General features: G+C 37.3%; 1 pseudogene; it reads right to left on the reverse strand.

The window, feature by feature from the left end:
- Positions 1–5,570, reverse strand: Larp4b-ps1 (La ribonucleoprotein 4B, pseudogene 1; annotated as a pseudogene).
- Positions 5,571–18,922: the final 13,352 nt, after the last annotated feature.

The raw sequence follows: 18,922 nt of genomic DNA on the forward strand, positions 1-18,922 counted from the left end.
TCAATGAGGAAGCTTGGCAGGAGTGTTTTGTCTAGATTCAGGAACTTCCCAGCAGCTGGAGGAGAGGGACAATGCCCAGGCTGACTCTTCTGATCTTCAGTGACTCTAGGAGTGGACCTGAGGGCAGGGGGCTTTCTGTATCTGTCCACAGATTCAGCAACCTTCTTCTCCTCTTCCCGCAGATGGCATTATTTACCTTTTTGTTCTTTGGATGGTTGCAATGGGAAGGAGGAAGGAGTTTCTTAACCTGTTCTCTGAAAGACCTCTGCAAAATTGGGTTTAACAAATCTGTTGCTGCATGAATTTACATGCAGTTGTAGTAGGGATGCAGTACTAAGAGGAAAACTCATAGCTCCAAGTGCCTGCAATAAGAAACAGGAGAAAGCATACATCAGCAGCTTGACAGCAAAACTAAAAGCTCTAGAACAAAAAGAAATAAATAAAACCAAGAGGAGTAGAAGACAGGAAATAATCAAACTCAATGCTGAAATCAACCAAGTAGAAACAGAAGGACTATACAGAGAATCAACAAAACCAGGAGCTGTTTCTTTGAGAAAATCAACAAGATAGATAAACCCTTAACCAGAATAATCAGAGATCAAAGAGAGAGTATCCAAATTAACAAAATATAAATGAAAAGGGAGACATAACAGCAGAATCTGAAGAAATTAAAAAAAATCAGATCCTACTACAAAGCTTATATTCAACACAATTTGAAAATCTGGAGGAAATGGACAATTTCCTAGACAGATACCAGGTACCAAAGTTAAATCAGGAACAGATAAACCATTTGAACAACCCCATAACACTTAAAGAAATAGAAGCAGTCATTAAAAGTCTCCCAACCATAAAGAGCCCAGGTTCAGATGGGTTCAGTGCAGAATCCTATCAGACCTTCATAGAAGACCCCATACGAATACTATCCAAACTATTCTACAAAATTGTAATAGATGGAGCGCTACCGAATTCCTTCTATGAATCCACAATTACTCTTATACCTAAACCACACAAAAACCCAACAAAGAAAGAGAACTTCAAACCAATTTCCCTTATGAATATTGACACAAAAATACTTGATAAAATTCTTACAAACCGAATCCAAGAGCACATCAAAACAATCATCAATCATGGTCAAGTAGGCTGCATCCCAGCGATGTAGGGATGGTTTAATATACGAAAATCCATCAATGTAATCCACTATATAAACAAACTCAAAGATAAGAACTATACGGTCATTTCACTAGATGCTGAGAAAACACTTGAAAAAATTCAACACCCATTCATAATAAAAGTCTTGGAAATATCAAGAACTGAAGGCCCATATCTAAATATAGTAAAAGCAATATACAGCAAACCAGTAGCTAACATTAAACTAAATGGAGAGAAACTTGAAGCAATCCCATTAAAATCATGGCTGCCCACTCTTTCCCTACTTATTAAATATAGTACTTGAAATCCTAGCTAAAGCAATCAGAAAGCAAAAGGAGGTCAAAGGGATACAAATTGGAAGCAAATAAATCAAAATATCTCTATATGCAAATGATATGATAGTGTACTTAATCGACCCCAAAAGTTCTACCAGAGAACTACTAAACCTGATAAACCACTTTAGCAAAGTGCCAGGGCGTAAATTTACCTCAAACAAATCAGTACCTTACTCTACTCCAAGGATAGACAGTTTGAGAAAGTAAGTAAGGAAATGACACCCTTCACAATAGTCCCAAATAACATAAAATATGTTGGTGTGATTTTAACCAAGCAAGTGAAAGATCTGTATGACAAGATGGAAAGATTTTCCATGCTCATGGATTGGTTGGTTTAATGTAGTAAAGATGGCCGTTTTCCTAAAAGCAATCTACAAATTCAATGCAATCACCATTAAAATTCCTACTCAAATCTTTATAGAGATAGATAGAGCAATTTGCAAATTCATTTGGAATAGCAATAAACCAGGACAGCTAAAACTATACTCAATAATAAATGAACTTCTGGTGGATTCACTATCCCTGACTTCAAGCAGTATTACAGAGCAATAGTGATAAAAACTGTTTGGTATTGGTACAGAGATAGTCAGATAGATCACTGGAACAGAATTGAAGACCCAGAAATGAACCCACACACCTATAGCTACTTGATCTTTGAAAAAGGATCTAAAACCATTAAATGGAAGAAAGATAGCATTTTCAGCAAATGGTGCTGGTTCAAGTGGAGGTCAGCATGTAGAAGAATGCAAATTGATCCATTCTTATTACCATGTACAAAGCTTAAGTCCAAGTGTATCATGGACCTCCACATCAAACACTCAAAGTAATAGGAGAAAAAGTGGGGAAGACTCTCGAAAACATGGGCATTGGGGAACATTTCCTGAACAAAACACCAATTGCTTATGCTCTAAAAATCAAGACTCGACTAATGGGATCTTATAAAACTGCAAAGCTTTTGTAAAGCAAAAGACACTTTCATTAGGACAAAATGGCAATGAACAGATTGAGAAAAGATCTTTACCTATTGTGCATCTGAGAGAGGGCTGATATCCAGAGTATAAAAAGAACTGAAGAAGTTAGACTCCAGAGAGCCAAATAACTCTAATAAAAAATAGGGTACAGAGCTAAACAAAACATTCTGAGCTGAGGATTATTGAATGGCCAAAACGCTCCTAAAGAAATGTTCAACATCCTTAGTCATCAGGGAAATACAAATCAAAGAAACCCTGTGATTCCACCTCACACCACTCAGAATGGCTAAGATCAAAAACTCAGGCGACAGCAGATGCTGACAAGGATGTGGAGAAAGAAGAACACTCCTCCCATTGTTGGTGGAATGGCAAACTGATAAAACCACTCAGAAAATCAGACTAGATGTTCCTCAGAAAATTGGACATTCCTCTACGTGAGGACCCAGCTATTCCTCTCTTTAGCATATACCCAAAAGATACTACAACATACAACAAAGATACATGTTCCACTATGTTCATAGCAGCCTTATTTATAATAGCCAGAAGTGGGAAAGAACCCACATGTCCTTCAATAGAGGAATGAATTAAAAAAATGTGGTACATCTACACATTGGAGTACTAATCAGCTATCAAAAACAATGACTTTATGAAATTCATAGGCAAATGGAATGAACTAGAAAATATCATGCTTAGTGAGATTACTCAATCACAGAAAAACACACTTGGCATGCACTTATTGATAAGTAGATATTGGTCAAAAACCTCAAATTACCCAAGATGCAATCCACAGACCACAGGAAGCTCAAGAAGAAGGATGACCAAAATGTGGATGTTCCCACTCCTTCTTAAAAGAGCAAAAAATATTCATAGGAGGGGATATGGAAGCAAAGTTTAGAGCAGTGACTCAAGGAATGGCCATTCAGAGCCTGACCCACATGCATATGTATATATAAAGTGACCAATACTAGATAAAATTGATGAAGCTAGAAAATGCATGCTGAAAGTGACCGAATATAGATCTTTCCTGAGAGACACATCCAGAGCCCCAGGGCTCCAACTGCATATGTATCATAGAATAGCTTTGTTGGGGTATCAGAGGAAGGGGAAGCCCTTGGTCCTGCCAAGGTTGCCCCCCCCCCCAGTTAAGAGGGATATGGACGGGCAATAAGGGTGATGTATAGGGGGATATCTGTATGGGGGAGGGAGGGGAGAAAATGGGGGCTAATGCCAGAAAACTGGGAAAGGGAATAACCTTTGAAATGTAAGTAAAGACATATATGTAATAAAAAATTTTTAAAAAGAAGGAATTTTGTCCGTACTGCTAGTTTCTCTCTGCTGTTCTGCCACCTTGAAATCCTCAGGTAGTTGTGCTGGAAAAGAGTAATGTAGAGGTCGCTCTGGGTACCACTTTATGAGCAGTGTTTGGGCTTGTATCTGTACTACAGGTTCTTTCTTTGAAGATCCTATGATTAAATTGGAAATCCTGTTTTCAAGCAAATCCTATGCTTTCAGCCTGCAGCTCCAGGTAAATGAGGAAGTTGGATAACCATGGTTTTAAGCTCAGTGATGGGGCCTTTGATGGCATTGCACATTGAGTCTGACTGCTTGTAAAATTCTCTTCCTTTTAGTTACAATAGCCAAAGGAATTTTTCCTTCCTCTCCCAAAACCAGGAGAGGATCCAAGACTACTTGTCTACGCACGCCCTGCTCAAATATCTCTCTTGTCCTAAGATGAAAGATTTTGTTTGTGTCCTAGTTTGCCCTCCTTGCCTCCTCTCGGGCCTTCAGACACCATTAATTAATCAATCTGCAGGAAAGTTAAATATTGAAGGACTTCCTAACAACCCAGACCCTCTCTTTGTAGTAGGAATAACATGAAACAGATAAGAATTACAACCATTCCTGCTTCTTGGAGGATATGGTCTGAGAGGTGTCAGAAGATGTTTCAGGTTTGAAGGTTGGAGATGTAAACCCATTTCTAAAGCCAGTACTGGGAAAAGGAATCACAAAGGATAGGGCAAAATAACTATGTGTTGTTGACATTGTCTCATGATGGGGATAGCAGTCAGGATCTACAGAGGGCACTGCTGATGGCACTGTACACTGGAGGTAAGTAAAATGATGTAGCATAATGCTACTGTGTGTAAAGTTTCATTCCAAGATGTCTAAATCTCTTCTTTGACAAAAATATGCTTGTGACTATTGACTTTGCTTTTATCTGTGCCTTAATTGACTTTCCTTGGATATTTCTGAGTTCTCAAATATATTTAAAAGCCTGCTATTCATCAGCTTCTGTTTCAAAGGTAGTAAACCAATTATCACTATAGGCAAATTCACAGTTTATAATTTCAGTAAATTATCTCCTTTAAATAGTGTTTCTACTTCTTCAACAGGGTAGATTTAGAAAGTTCACTCAATATTACTACGCAGGGATTTTTCTTTCTCTCCCTTCTCATTCACTTGAACTAAAGTTAAAAACCTTAGCACTTCAACAATCAAATCCACATCAGTACTGAGTTTCTTGATATGGTCAAAGTTAGCTACATTTGTAATTGGCACATACTGATCACTGATCATCTTTGATATAAGGCACATGTCTCTTGAAAGATTCTCCTGGATAAGCAGATTTCCAATGTCTTTTAAGTACTTCCACAAGGTCTTTTTGGCTTTCTGAGACTCATTTCCTCCCATATCATTGTTCTCAGGCAGAGGCTCATATTCTGAATGATGCAGAGTCAGAGTACTTATGTCTGTGTCCTCTGCCTCCTATGCATCCAGGAGCTCAGCATTCTCATGACTTTTGTCACTGTCACAATTGGCATTCAATCCTTGTTAGTCTCAGTCTGTAGGATGGATGGGATCCCCTTTCCATGTGACATTCACACCCACAGCTGTACTAATTACTTCCAAATGCAGCATATAAGTCCCCAAAATTGTGCATTATGGTTTAGGTCTGAAAACATAGTTACTGAGACCTAGTCCAAAGCTGTGAGGGAACTTGTTTGAGAAGTGGTTTGCAATGTATTACATTTATCAGATGAGGGCTGTCCTTGCCCTCCTAGACTTGCTGTGACTGTGTTTTAGTCACATCTTAATTGTCCTGATCCATATTCATGGGCTCCACTGGAAAAGTATAATGCTAACCTCAGGGCCCTGTCATGTGCCCACCCAGACTGACTGAACACCTGGGGACTTGTGCCCTCACCCCAGTTCTCCAGGGACAGTGGAGAGTTGAGGAGGGAGATGGCAAGAAAAGCAACATGGCTGGGCCTGGCATGAGACACCAAAGAAGATATGGTACAAACTTTGCAACAACCACAGCTGATCCTTTCTTTTTAGGGCATAAAAATACCTCAAACATGAGACTCCACATACGCAATTCTCCTTCCAGTTCACATGAGAACACCATGGATCATGTTTTATGTAATATTCCCATGCAGAAGGTAAATACTTTAAAACCTTTAAAAAATAAATAAAGGAAAATATCTGTGAGCATTAAAAAGATGAAGAGAAATTCAGAACTATCATTCTAGGTCAATACCCTGATATATTTTCTATCCTGCCCCATCCCTAGGCTATGACCCTCTATAATGACTTATACTGAAACTAATTCAAAAATGATGTAGTAATGTACAATGAACACAAGAATTAGAGTACAGAGAATCAAATAACCCTATTGAAAATGAGGTACAGAGCTAAAAAGTGAATTCTCACCTAAATGCAAAATCTCAGGTGAAAACAGATGGTGGTGAGGATGTAGAGAAAGAAGCAAACTCCTCTAGTCTGTTGGATTGCAAGTTGTTACAAACACTCTTGAAATCAGTATGATGCTTCCTCAGAAAATTGGACACAGTACTACCTGAGGACTCGCTATACCACTCCTGGACATATACCCAAAAGATGCTCCAACATATAACAAAGACATAAGCTCCACTATGTTCATAGTAACCTTATTAATAATACTCAGAAGGTGGGAAGAACACAGATGTCATTGAACAGAGGAATAGATACCGAAATTGTGCGACAATTACACAATGGAATATTACTGAGATATTAAACAATGACTTCATGATTTTCATAGGCAAATGGATGGAGCTAGAAAATACTTTCTTGAGGGATGTAACCCTATCACAAAGAACACATGGGTTATGAACTCATTGATAACTGGATATCAGTCCAAAAGCTCAGAAGACCCAAGTTACAATTCTTCATGTTTAATTTATCCATCTGTGACCTCTGACAATGCTGATGGTTAACTGTAGCTCTTTAAGCTCAAGAACTACCTGGTCAGTCCATTTCATAAGTCTATAGATCTACTGGGTGTTCTGGTGAGAAGGGCAAGCTCACAGAATTCCTCATATTGCTCTCATCCTTCACATTAAAAGGATAAACAGTTTTCAATGTAAACAAAAACAAAAAGGAAAACAATAAAAATAAACAAACAAACCTCAAGCTATCATGCTGCTATCAATTACTAAATATTTATGTTTTTACTATTACATTATGTAGATGAACTTGCTTTTTAATGAATGTTCTCCATAATCAACTACCCTTGTCTCAATAATCTATAATATTAAGACTCCAAAAGTTCAGAGTTTTAACATATTAATCTGTTATGATAAGTTACTAATTTAGTCTTTGGGAAGTACTAGTTAATATTAAGGCCAAAGGTTCAATTTTTTAAATATCCTTTTACTTTCTCCTAAGTGTCAATTTAAAAATGTTTTCCATCGGGCTGCAAAAGATCTCTCTCTCTCTCTCTAACCCATAAACCTATCAAGGTCTTTGGACAGTTGACGAATATTCATACTTTTGACCCATAATCATTGTTAGGAGCCGAAAATTTTGTTATGGTTCTAGGTCCTGAGTCCACCTTAGCTGTTGATAGACACTTCTCAAGTACTTTGCCTCCAATAAATATTTAAGGAAGATTATGTAAAAAAGCATGTTATATTTAAAAGTTTTCCTTTTTTGTAATTTTTTGAAATTCATGTGAGTTTCAGAAAAGCCTGCCCTGGATTCAGCTGTGAAGATCCGACTCTACACGCCTGAAAGCAGAACACTCTGTTCCCATAACTGGCTGAAAGAAAACAGGTTTACAGCACTCCTGACACACAGGCCTATAGGACAGTGTAGCCACTGTCAGAAATAGCAGAAAAAAATAACACCAGAGACAACCTGATGGCAAGAGGCAAGTGCAGGTACCCAAGCAACAGAAATCAAGACTACATGGCATCATCAGAGCCAATTCTACCACCAAAGCAAACACTGAATATCCAAACACACCAGAAAAACAAGAGCTTGATTTTAAGTCACATTTGATCATGATAATGGAGGATTAAAGAGACATAAAGAAATCTCTTAGAGAAACGCTGGAAAACATAAATAAACAAGTAGAAGCCTATAGAGAGGAATCACAAACATCCCTGAAAGAATTCCAGGAAAACAAAATCAAACAGGTGAAGGGATTAAAAATGGAAATAGAAGCAATACAGAAAGCACAAAGGGAGAAAAACCTAGATATAGAAAACCAAAGGAAGATACAAGGAGCAGTAGCATCACCAACAGAATACAAGAGATAGAAGAGGGAATCTCAAGAGCAGAAGATTCCATAGAAATCATCAACAGAACTGTCAAAGATAATGGAAAATGGAAAAAGCTACTGGTCCAAAACGTAGAGGAAATCTAGGACTCAATGAGAAGATCAAACCAAAGAATAATAGGTATAGAAGAGAGTGAAGACTCCCAGCTCAAAGTACCAGTAAAGATCTTCAACAAAATCATAGAAGAAAACTTCCCTAACCTAAAGAAAGAGATGCCCATAAACATACAAGAATTGTACAGAACTCCAAATAGAGTGGACCAGAAAAGAAACTCCTCCCATCACATAATAGTCAAAACACCAAATGCACAAAACAAAGAAAGAATATTAAAAGCAGTAAGGGAAAAATGTCAAGTAGCATATAAAGGCAGACCTATCAGAATTATACCAGACTTCTCACCAGAGATTATGAAAGCAAGAAGATCCTGGAGAGATATCATTAAGACCCTGAGAGAACACAAATGCCAGTCCAGGTTACTGTATCGAGAAAAACTCTCAATTAACATAGATGGAGAAACCAAGATATTCCATGACAAAACCAAATTTACACAATACCTTTCTACAAATCCAGTGCTACAAAGGATAATAAATGGTAAAGCCCAACACAAGGAGGCAAGCTACACCCTACAAAAAGAAGAGAAGACAAGCACACAAACATAATCTCACATCCAAATACGAATATCAACAATCACTCTTCCTTAATATCTCTCAACATCTATGGACTCAATTCGCCAATAAAAAGACACAGATTAAAAATTGGATATGCAATGAGGACCCGGCATTCTGCTGCCTACAGAAAACACACCTCAGAGAAAACGACACATACTACATCAGAGTAAGAGGCTGGAAAACATATTCCAAGCAAGTGGTCTCAAGAACCAAGCTTGAGTAGCCGTTCTAATATCGAATAAAATTGATTCTCAACAAAAGGTGATCAAAAATATAAGGAAGGACACATCATATTCATCAAAGGAAAAATCCACCAAGATGAATGCTCATTTCTGAATATCAATGCTTCAAATATAAGGGCACCTACATACATAAAAGAAACCTTTCTAAAGAACAAAGCACACATTTCATCTCACACAATAATAGTAGGGGATTTCTACACCCCACTTTCATCAATGGAGAGATAATGAAAACAGAAATTAAATAGAGACATAAACAGACTAAGAGAGGTCATGAAGCAAATGGACTTAACAGACATATATAGAACATTCTATCCTAAAACAAAAGGATATAACGTCTTCTCACCACTTCATGTACTTTCTTTAAAATTGACGATATAATTGGTCATAAAACAGGACTTGATAGATACAAAAAGATAGAAATAATAACATGCCTCCTATCAGACCACCACAGGCTAAAGTTGGTCTTTAATAACAATAAGGGAAGAATGCCCACTTAAACATGGAAGTTGAAAAATGCTCTACTGAATGATAACCTGGTCAAGGAAGAAATAAAGAAAGAAATTAAAGACTTAGAATTTAATGAAAATGAAGGTACAACATACCCAAACATATGGGACACAATGAAAACTGTGCTAAGAGGAAAACTCATAGCTCTGAGTGCCTGCAGAAAGAAACAGGAGACAGCATATATGAGCAGCTTGACAGAACACCTAAAAGTTCTAGAACAAAAAGAAGTAAATGCACCCAGGAGGAGTAGAAAGTAGGAAATAATCAAACTCAGAGCTGAAATCAACCAAGTAGAAACAAAAAGGACTATACAATGAATCAACAAAACAAAAAGTTGATTCTTTGAGAAAATCAACAAGATAGATAAACACTTAGACAGACTAATGAGTGTCCAAATTAACAAAATAAGAATGAAAAGGGAGAAATACTACAAAATCAGAGGAAATTCAAAAAAATCATCAGAACCTACTACAAAAGCCTATATTCAACAAAACTTGAAAATCGGCAGGAAATGGACAATTTCCTAGACAGATACCAGGTACCAAAGTTAAATCAGGAACAGGTAAACCATTTAAACAACCCCACAACTCCTAATGAAATAGAAGCAGTCATTAAAGGTCTTCCAACCAAAAAGAGCCCAGGTCCATATGGGTTCAGTGCAGAATTCTAGCAGACATTAATAGAAGACCTCATACCAATACTAGCCAAACTATTCCACAAACCTGACACAGATGGAGTGCTACCGAATTCCTTCTATGAAGCTACAATTACTCTTAAATTTAAACCACACAAAGACCCAACAAAGAAAGAGAACTTCAGACCAATTTCCCTTATGAATATCGATAGAAAAATACTCAATAAAATTCTTACAAACAGAATACAAGAGCACATCAAAACAATCATCCATCATGATCAAATAGGCTTCATCCCAGGCATGCAGGGTTGTTTACTATACAGAAAACCAACAACGTAATCCACTGTATAAACAAGCTGAAAGATAAAAGCCACATGATCATTTAATTAGACGCTGAGAAAGCATTTGACAAAATTCAACACCCATTCATTATAAAAGTCCTGGAAAGAATAGGATTTCAAGGCCCATATCTAAACATAGTAATAGCCAAATAGACCAAACCAGTAGGTAACATCAAACAAAATGGAGAAAAACTTGAAGCAATCCCACTGAATTCAGGGACTAGACAATGCTACCCACTCTCTCCCTACTTATTCAGTATACTCATTGAAGTTCTAGCCAGAGCAAACAGACAACAAACGGAAATCAAAGGGATACAGATTGGAAAAGAAGAAGTCAAAATATCACTATTTGCAGATGGTATGACAGTAAATTTAAGAGATCCCAAAAGTTCCACCAGAGAACTATTAAACCTGGTGGACACCTTCAGTAATGTTGCTGGGTATAAAATTAATTCAAATAAATCAGTAGCCTTCCTCTACACAAAAGAGAATCAAGGTGAGAAAGAAATTGGTGAAACGACACCCTTCATAATAGTCCCACATAATATAAAATACTTCGGTATGACTTTAACCAAGCTAGAGAAAGATCTGTATAATAACTTCAAGCCTCTGAAGAAAGAAATTAAAGAACACCTCAGAAGATGGAAAGTTCTTCAATGCTCATGGATTGGCAGGATTAATATAGGATTAATATGGCCATTTTTCAAATAGTGACCTACAGATTCAATGCAATCCCCATGAAAATACCAAACCAATTCTTCAGAGAGTTAGAACAATTTCCAAATTCGTCTGGAATAACAAAAGACCCAGGATAGCAAAAATGATCCTCAACAATGAAAGGACTTCCAGAGAAATCACTATCCCTGAACTCAAGCAGTATTACAGAGCAATCATGACAAAAACTGTGTAGTATTGGTACAGAGACAGACAGACAGACCAGTGGAATCGAATTGAAGACCCAGAAATGAACCCACACACTTGATTTTTGACAAAGGAGCCAAAACCATTAAATGGAAAAAAGATAGCATTTTCAGCAAATGGTGCTGGTTCAACTGGAGGTCAGGATGTAGAAGAATGCAGATTGATCCATGATTATTACCCTGTACAAAGCTTAAGTCCAAGTGGATCAAGGTCCTCCATATTAAACCAGATACACTCAAACTAATAGAAGAAAAAGGGGAAGAATCTCGAATATGGACACTGGAGAAAAGTTCCTGAATAAAACACCAAAGGCTTATCCTCTAAGATCAACAATTGGCAAATGGGATCTGATAAAATTACAAAGGTTCTGTAAGGCAAAGGACACTGTTGTTAGTACAAAACAGCAACCAACAGACTGGGAAAAGATTTTTACCAGTTATACAACTGATAGAGGGCTTATACCCAAATTATACAAAGAACTCAAAAATTTATACTGCAGGGAGACAAATAACCCTATTAAAAATGGGCTTCAGAGCTAAACAAAGAATTCATAGCTGGGGAATGACGAATGGCTGAGAAACACCTAAAGAAATGTTCAACATCTTTAGTCATAAGGGAAATGCAAATCAAAACAACCCTGAGATTTCACCTCACACCAGTGAGAATGGCTATGATCAAATGCAGGTGACAGCAGATGCTGGAGAGGATATGGAGAAAGAGGAACACTCCTCCATTGTTAGTGGGATTGCAGACTGGTACAACCATTCTGGAAATCAGTCTGGAGGTTCCTCAGAAAATTGCACATTTCACTACCTGAGGTCTCAGCTATACCTCTCTTGGGTATATATCCCAAAAATCCCCCAACATATAACAAAGATACATGCTCCACTATGTTCATAGCAGCCTTATATATAATAGCCAGAAGCTGGAAAGAACCCATATGACCTTCAACAGAGGAATGGATACAGAAAATGTGGTACATCAACACAATGTAATATTACTCATCTATCAGAAACAATGACTTTATGTAATTCAGAGGCAAATGGATGGAACTAGAAAATATCATCCTGAGTGAGGTAACCCAATCATGGAAAAACACACATGGTATGCACTCATTGATAAGTGGCTATTAGTCCAAATGCTTGAATTACCCTAGATGCACAGAACACATGAAACTCAAGAAGGATGACCAAAATGTGAATGCTTCACTCCTTCTGTAAAAAGGGAACAGGAATACACTTGGGGGGGGGCAAGAGGGAGGCAAAGTTTAGAACAGAGTCAGAAGGAACACCCATTCAGAGCCTGCACCACCCTTGGCCCATACATATACAGCCACCAAACTAGATAAGATGGATGAAGGAAAGAAGTGCAGGTCGACAGGAACCGGATGTAGAAATCTCCTGAGAGACACATAATACAGCAAATACATAGACGAATGCCATCATTAAACCATGGAACTGAGAACGGGACCCCCATTGAATGAATTAGTGAAAGGACTAAAAGAGCTTGAATGGGCTTGTGACCCATATGAACAACAATGTCAACTAACCAGAGCTTCCAGGGACTAAGTCACTACCCAAAGACTATACATGCAATGACCCTGGGCTGAAACCTCATAGGTAGCAATGAATAGCCTAGTAAGAGCACCAGTGGTGGGGGAAGCTCTTGGTCCTGCCAAAACTGAACCCCCAGTGAACATGATTGTTGGTGGGAGGGCGGTAATGTGGGGAGGATGGGGAGGGGAACACTTGAAGAGAAGGGGAGGGAGAGGGGCTAGGGGGATGTTGGCTAGGAAACTGGGAAAGGGAATAACAATCGAAATGCAAATAAGAAATACCCAATTTAATAAAGATGGAGGAAAAAAAGAAAAAAAATCAAAGACCAACTGAGAGTATCTTTTTATACAAAAAGGAGAAGTAATGCAAAGTATGTTGAACCACTTGGTAATCATGAGAATTAATTGAAAGAATAAAAAATGCAGCTAAGATGTCAGAAGTTTAAATAAAGCCCTAAATACCTCAAATTCCAGACCCTGCCCTCTACCTGTACTAGCTGACCATAAAGTTAGATTAAAATCTTAGAGAATAATCTTGAGAAGCAGGAAGCTTCTTCCAGGAACTGATGGACCATAAATAAACAATCTTGAGAAACAGGAAGCTCCTCCTTGTGATTTTTCACTGGTATTCTCGACATTTTCCAATGATGCCCTCCCTACCTGCTTGGGTTGAGGTTTCTTCCTTTAAATTCCCCTTGTTTTAGTTACTGGGGGTCAAACTCTACTGCTCCTGTGTGGGATATGAGTCTCGACCCCAGTGCACTGGTTCCTATCAATAAGGACAGTCTCATGTGAGTTCTTGGGGGGTCGCATCATCCCGAGACTTGAGTGAGGGTCTCCCTGCTCGGGGGGTCTTTCAAATCATAGCAAATATATTGGAAGTCATTTGTATGGTATTGAATAGCAGTTTAAATATTAATATACAATACTGTTTTAAGACAAACCAGTAAGAAAAATAAAATTCTGGATTTGTCCTAAAAAAAAAAAAAAAAATCCGACTCTAGGTAAGGATTATCAGGTAAATTAACAATTTAAATTTCCTTTCCTATTTCCTATCCTTGAAGGTGGATTTTTTTTCTTCTCCTAGTCTTAACTACTGTGCAAGAAATCTGAAAGTTTCAAATATGATTTTTTTATTTGTTTTTATGTGCTCCTTAACCTTGCCTTGTGTCCCTTGTTTATTTCTGTCCCCAAATATCTCCTCTAGGCTGATAGACTCCACCCTGGCAGACAGAATCAGTTATAGACTATAAACTGCTTGAATGTGATTTACCTCACACCTGCTTCAGATAGTCCTACAAATCTGTATTGCCGTGGCCTTGCTAAATACTGATATAAACCAGCAAAAGTGATGTGATTGCCTAGTGTTGAGAATTGATCAGCTATCCAGTGATTTTATTGAATGTTACACTTCTCTGTTTCCTGAATCTTCTCATTTTTTTACTTGAATTTTAACCTTTCTGGGCCCTGACAGCAATGTTCTATTTTCAGCTGAAAAGCAGTTACAGAAGGAGTAAGTCAACACTTTTCCTAAAATACTTAAATAGTAGGTTCAAAGTAATTTAGTTCACCATAATGAGAAGGATTCACATTTCCTTTGAAAGACCCCAGGAGTGGGGAGACCCTCAATCAAGTCTTGGGATGACACAACCCCCCAAGAACTCACACAAGACCGTCCTTGTTGTAATCACATGAGGTTTATCGATAGCAACCAGTGCACTGGGGTCGAGACTCGTATCCCACGCAGGGGCAGTGGAGTTCGACCCCGAGAGGCGGGGAGAAGAGGTATTTAAAGGGAGAAACCACAACCCAAGGGGGCAGGGATGGCATCACAAGGAAGAACTCTCTGCCCCCCAAGATTGTTTCCTAGGAGAAGCTGTCTAACTTCATGGTCCGCTAGTTCCTAGGAGAAGTTGTTTCCTGCTTCTCAAGATTGTTCTCTAAGATTTATGATCAGTTAGTTTCTGGGAGAAAGCTGTAGAGCTGGCCAATGTAATTATCCATTCTATAGCCCTAGGAGGCTTCTTGGAACATACAATTCTGGGGCCTAACCTGTTTTTTTTTTTTTTTTCTGCTCTAAACTTTGTGTCTAGGGGGCAACTTTAAAACTTTTATCTTTCACCTTTCTCTTACAAAAGTACAAGTAGCTAATTACTGCTACCATTGACATACAGAGTCCATGATACCCTCAGACTCTTTTAGTACCACAAATACCAGGTTTTTTCCTTTTATGATTTCAAGTCTTCAGAACTATTTGTAATAGAGGCTGAAATCTGTTTATAGGACTTACTTTATGGATAAAAAATTTTATGTGAGTAATCAAGGTGTTTACCTTTTTGTGTGTTGCTTTTTTATGCAAGCAAATGCTCATGTGTAATAGTCAAGAAATAGTCAATAGTAACCAGAAGTGAAATAGTCAAGAAATAGAATGCTAGCTCAGAGGTGCTAGCCTATGACAAGACGCTCAAGTCAAGAAGGAAGTGAGGTGAAAGAACTGTTAGCAAATTCCTGATTCATGTGTCAGCTCGTGTCTTAGGCATGCATATTACTTAATGAACCATAACTTACCTGCCATTGTTCTGGTCTCTAACTAAAAGGCATTCTGCTTCCCTCTGTGGTCATATACTGATTCCAAAACAACACAATTGGGTCCCAGTTTTGTAAAATGTTCATGTCTTGTCATTCTTGCTAATAGTCATGTCCCTGTATAAATGGAGATTGTTAATTGTGTGTAGTTTGTGTCATTAGACTTGTATCCACAAAAGTGTGTGCCCATGGACATGTCTATGTAGCTCAATAAGCTACAAATTCATAACACCTTAATCCAATCTCCTTCTTCTGTGTGAGAGCAGACTACAACATCAGAAGGGTGCAAACTTGGGAAAACTGAGGAATTCACTATGGAAAACAAAAGTGTATGAATTAAAGAATAATGATCCTTAAGAATTTACTGAAAATGAAAGATAAAGAGATGTATGTATGGGACAAAATGAGAACTGATCTAAGAGGCAAGTTTTTGGTGCTAAATACCTATACACAGACACACACAGACACACACACACACACACACACACACACACACACACACACACACACACACTTGTATGTCTCACATATTAGCAACTTTTTGGTGAACCTGTAAGCTTTCAAAAAATAAAAATAACACCCAAAGGGTTAGATGACAAGAAATAAGCAACCTCAATGCTGAAATCCACAACATAGAAGCACAGAAAAACAATGATATAAAGAAACTTTTAAAGGAAGAGATGGTTCTTTAAGAAAAATAATAAGACTGATGAACACTTAGTCAATTTAATTAAAAAGTAGAAGGGTAAGTCTGAATTTAGTAAAATTAAAGAAGAAAATGGGACATCACAACTCACATGGCAGAAATTCATACAATCATAAGAATATACTTTTGGAAACACTATTCCAAGAAACTTGCAAACCTAAAAAATGTATACATTTTTGATATATAGATCCTGCCAAAGTTAAATCATGATTTTATATATATATATATATATATATGTATATATAAACAATAAATATATACCAATAAATAATTTTGTATATATATATTTTTTTCTTTTCTTTTTTTTCGGAGCTGGGGACTGAACCCAGGGCCTTGTGATTGCTAGGCAAGCTCTCTACCACTGAGCTAAATCCCCAACCCATATATATATACATATATATATATATATATATATATATATACATATATATAAGCATCTACTGAAACATAAAAATAATTAAAAGGCTTCATCCACCACGAAATAAAAGATATTTTAGGGTCAGAGAAAGTCAGTATAGAGTTCGTACTCAATTAAACAATTAATATTAACATTCTTCAAAATACTCTGCAAAGTATTAACTGATAAAAAAACTTTGCCAAATCATTTTTGTGAGGCCAATATTAATTGATACCTGATAGCTAAAAATAAAATTTAAAGATCAATTATTCCTAATATCATAGGTGCAACAATTCTCAATACTTTGCTTGAAAACTTAACCCAGAAAGCCATCAAGGCGGTCATCCACCATGAACAAAAAGGCTTCGTCCAGAAATTAAATGGTGGTTCAACATAGTGAATTGATAAAAGCAATCTACCAGAGAAAGAAAGAAATCACATGATCATCTCATTAGAACCAGTAAAAGTCTTAGACAAACTCGAACTCCCTTTCATGATAAAAGTTATTGAGAAAGTAGGGATGTAATTTTATCTTCCAAAATAGTAGAAAACAATATGTGATTGAAAAGTATGACTACATAGACACAAGGTTTCAATTTATAAAAAATCCCGTGATCAAAAATGATAAAGTTGATAGTATAATAAACAGGATTAGCTAAAATCACTGCTTGGTTATATCTGACCATAACGTGCACAGTACTCAGGAAGAGGAGATATTTGAGACCTGCTAGCTTTATGATCTAATGATCTCAACCTTTCTCTTAATTTTCAGTAAACATACATGCTTTTCTAATCAAGAAATCTAGCAAAGGCTTTGCCTAGAATATAAAAAAAAACAGACACAGGAGTGCTCAGAATATTCCTGACCTTGTGATTGAGGCAGTGTACTTTATATCGTCATAGCTGCCATACATTTTGTCTATGGCAGATTGTTCCTCATATTTTTAAAACAATAATATCAAACAATGTTATGTTTTGAGGACAATAGATATGTCTAGGTATCCATTTAGAAATAATTCATAGAAACTATGGGGCAGTCCATGTACATGGAAGGAATGTTTAATTATGTCTTCCCTATTTACTGGGGTGATCATGTGTCCTACGTGTACTTTTCAGCACCCCTTAGTGATTGTGAGGGGCCTCACAATGATGTCTGGGTACATTCTGTGATCTCCTCACTGTGTCTCTTGTACAGTAGTAAATTGCTGTGTCCTCAGGTCTCAGGTTGCTCATTTTCAGGTGCAGTGTTTTGGCCATTGTTTCTGGAGATGGTGAATTTATCCTTTTAAGATGGTGTATAGTTTCTTGTACTACTAGGTTGATTAATTTCTCCAATCCATTCTAGCCTATTCTCTGAAACTTGCCAGAACCAGCTCATTCAGAAGCTACTAAAACTGAATCCAGAAGCTGCACAGGAGAGTCACCAGGATGCTCCAGCCTGCACCAGGCAACCTCCAGACTTGACAAGCTTCACCTCACACTGGATACCTAAAACCATAGAATCCTGTTAGCAAACTTCCATACAAGTTCACTACCTATCTTGTTCATAACCACAAACACACTCACTATCTCTTCTTCATGAATTACCTTTTAAAAGAGCAACAAGTAAAAGAATCAGCCCTAAATCCATGGTAAGGGATGTGCATTCAGTGTTGATCACTGAATGAGTATCCTGGGATGATGCTCTTTGCTTCAGATTCAGGGCTAGTTCCAGGCTCATTTTTATGAGAAGACAGAGGTCTTATTTACATTTCTCCTTAATATACAGCAAGCTCTACTGAGCCAGTCTAGAGATGACAAATCCTAGAAAATATTTAAATGTACTCAAGTGGTCTGGAAGTAAAGAAAATGGTTGGAATTTTTATCATATAGAAATATTTGTAAACATTAATTATTTATTTAATTTATATTTGAAATTAAAAAATGCATTTTAGTGTTACTTTCACACGTCCAGAATTATAGATGGCAATGAGCAATGATATGTTACCTGCTCTGGAGCTGTTTTCTGTATGAGATATCCCTACTATGGGGGCTTTAACCATGATGGATTTAACACTTTCTGAATCAGATATAGCCATGTGTGCTTTTACCTCTTAAGGTTGGGAATCCTATTTCTGTGTTAAAATCTTGTGATATGACTGCATTCCTGAGTTTGGCTAAGTATCAATAGAATCTTCTCCACACCTGAGTATATGCAATAGTGTGAATAGTGTGAATTTCCAGCAATATGGGATCATGGCAGAAACTGAACAGAATAGAGTAACTGAGCCTTACAGAAACAATAACTGCTGAGAGAGGAAGTCCATC

This window comes from Rattus norvegicus, chromosome 6 (genome assembly GCF_036323735.1).
Source record: "Rattus norvegicus strain BN/NHsdMcwi chromosome 6, GRCr8, whole genome shotgun sequence".
NCBI classification, from domain to species: Eukaryota; Metazoa; Chordata; class Mammalia; order Rodentia; family Muridae; genus Rattus; species Rattus norvegicus.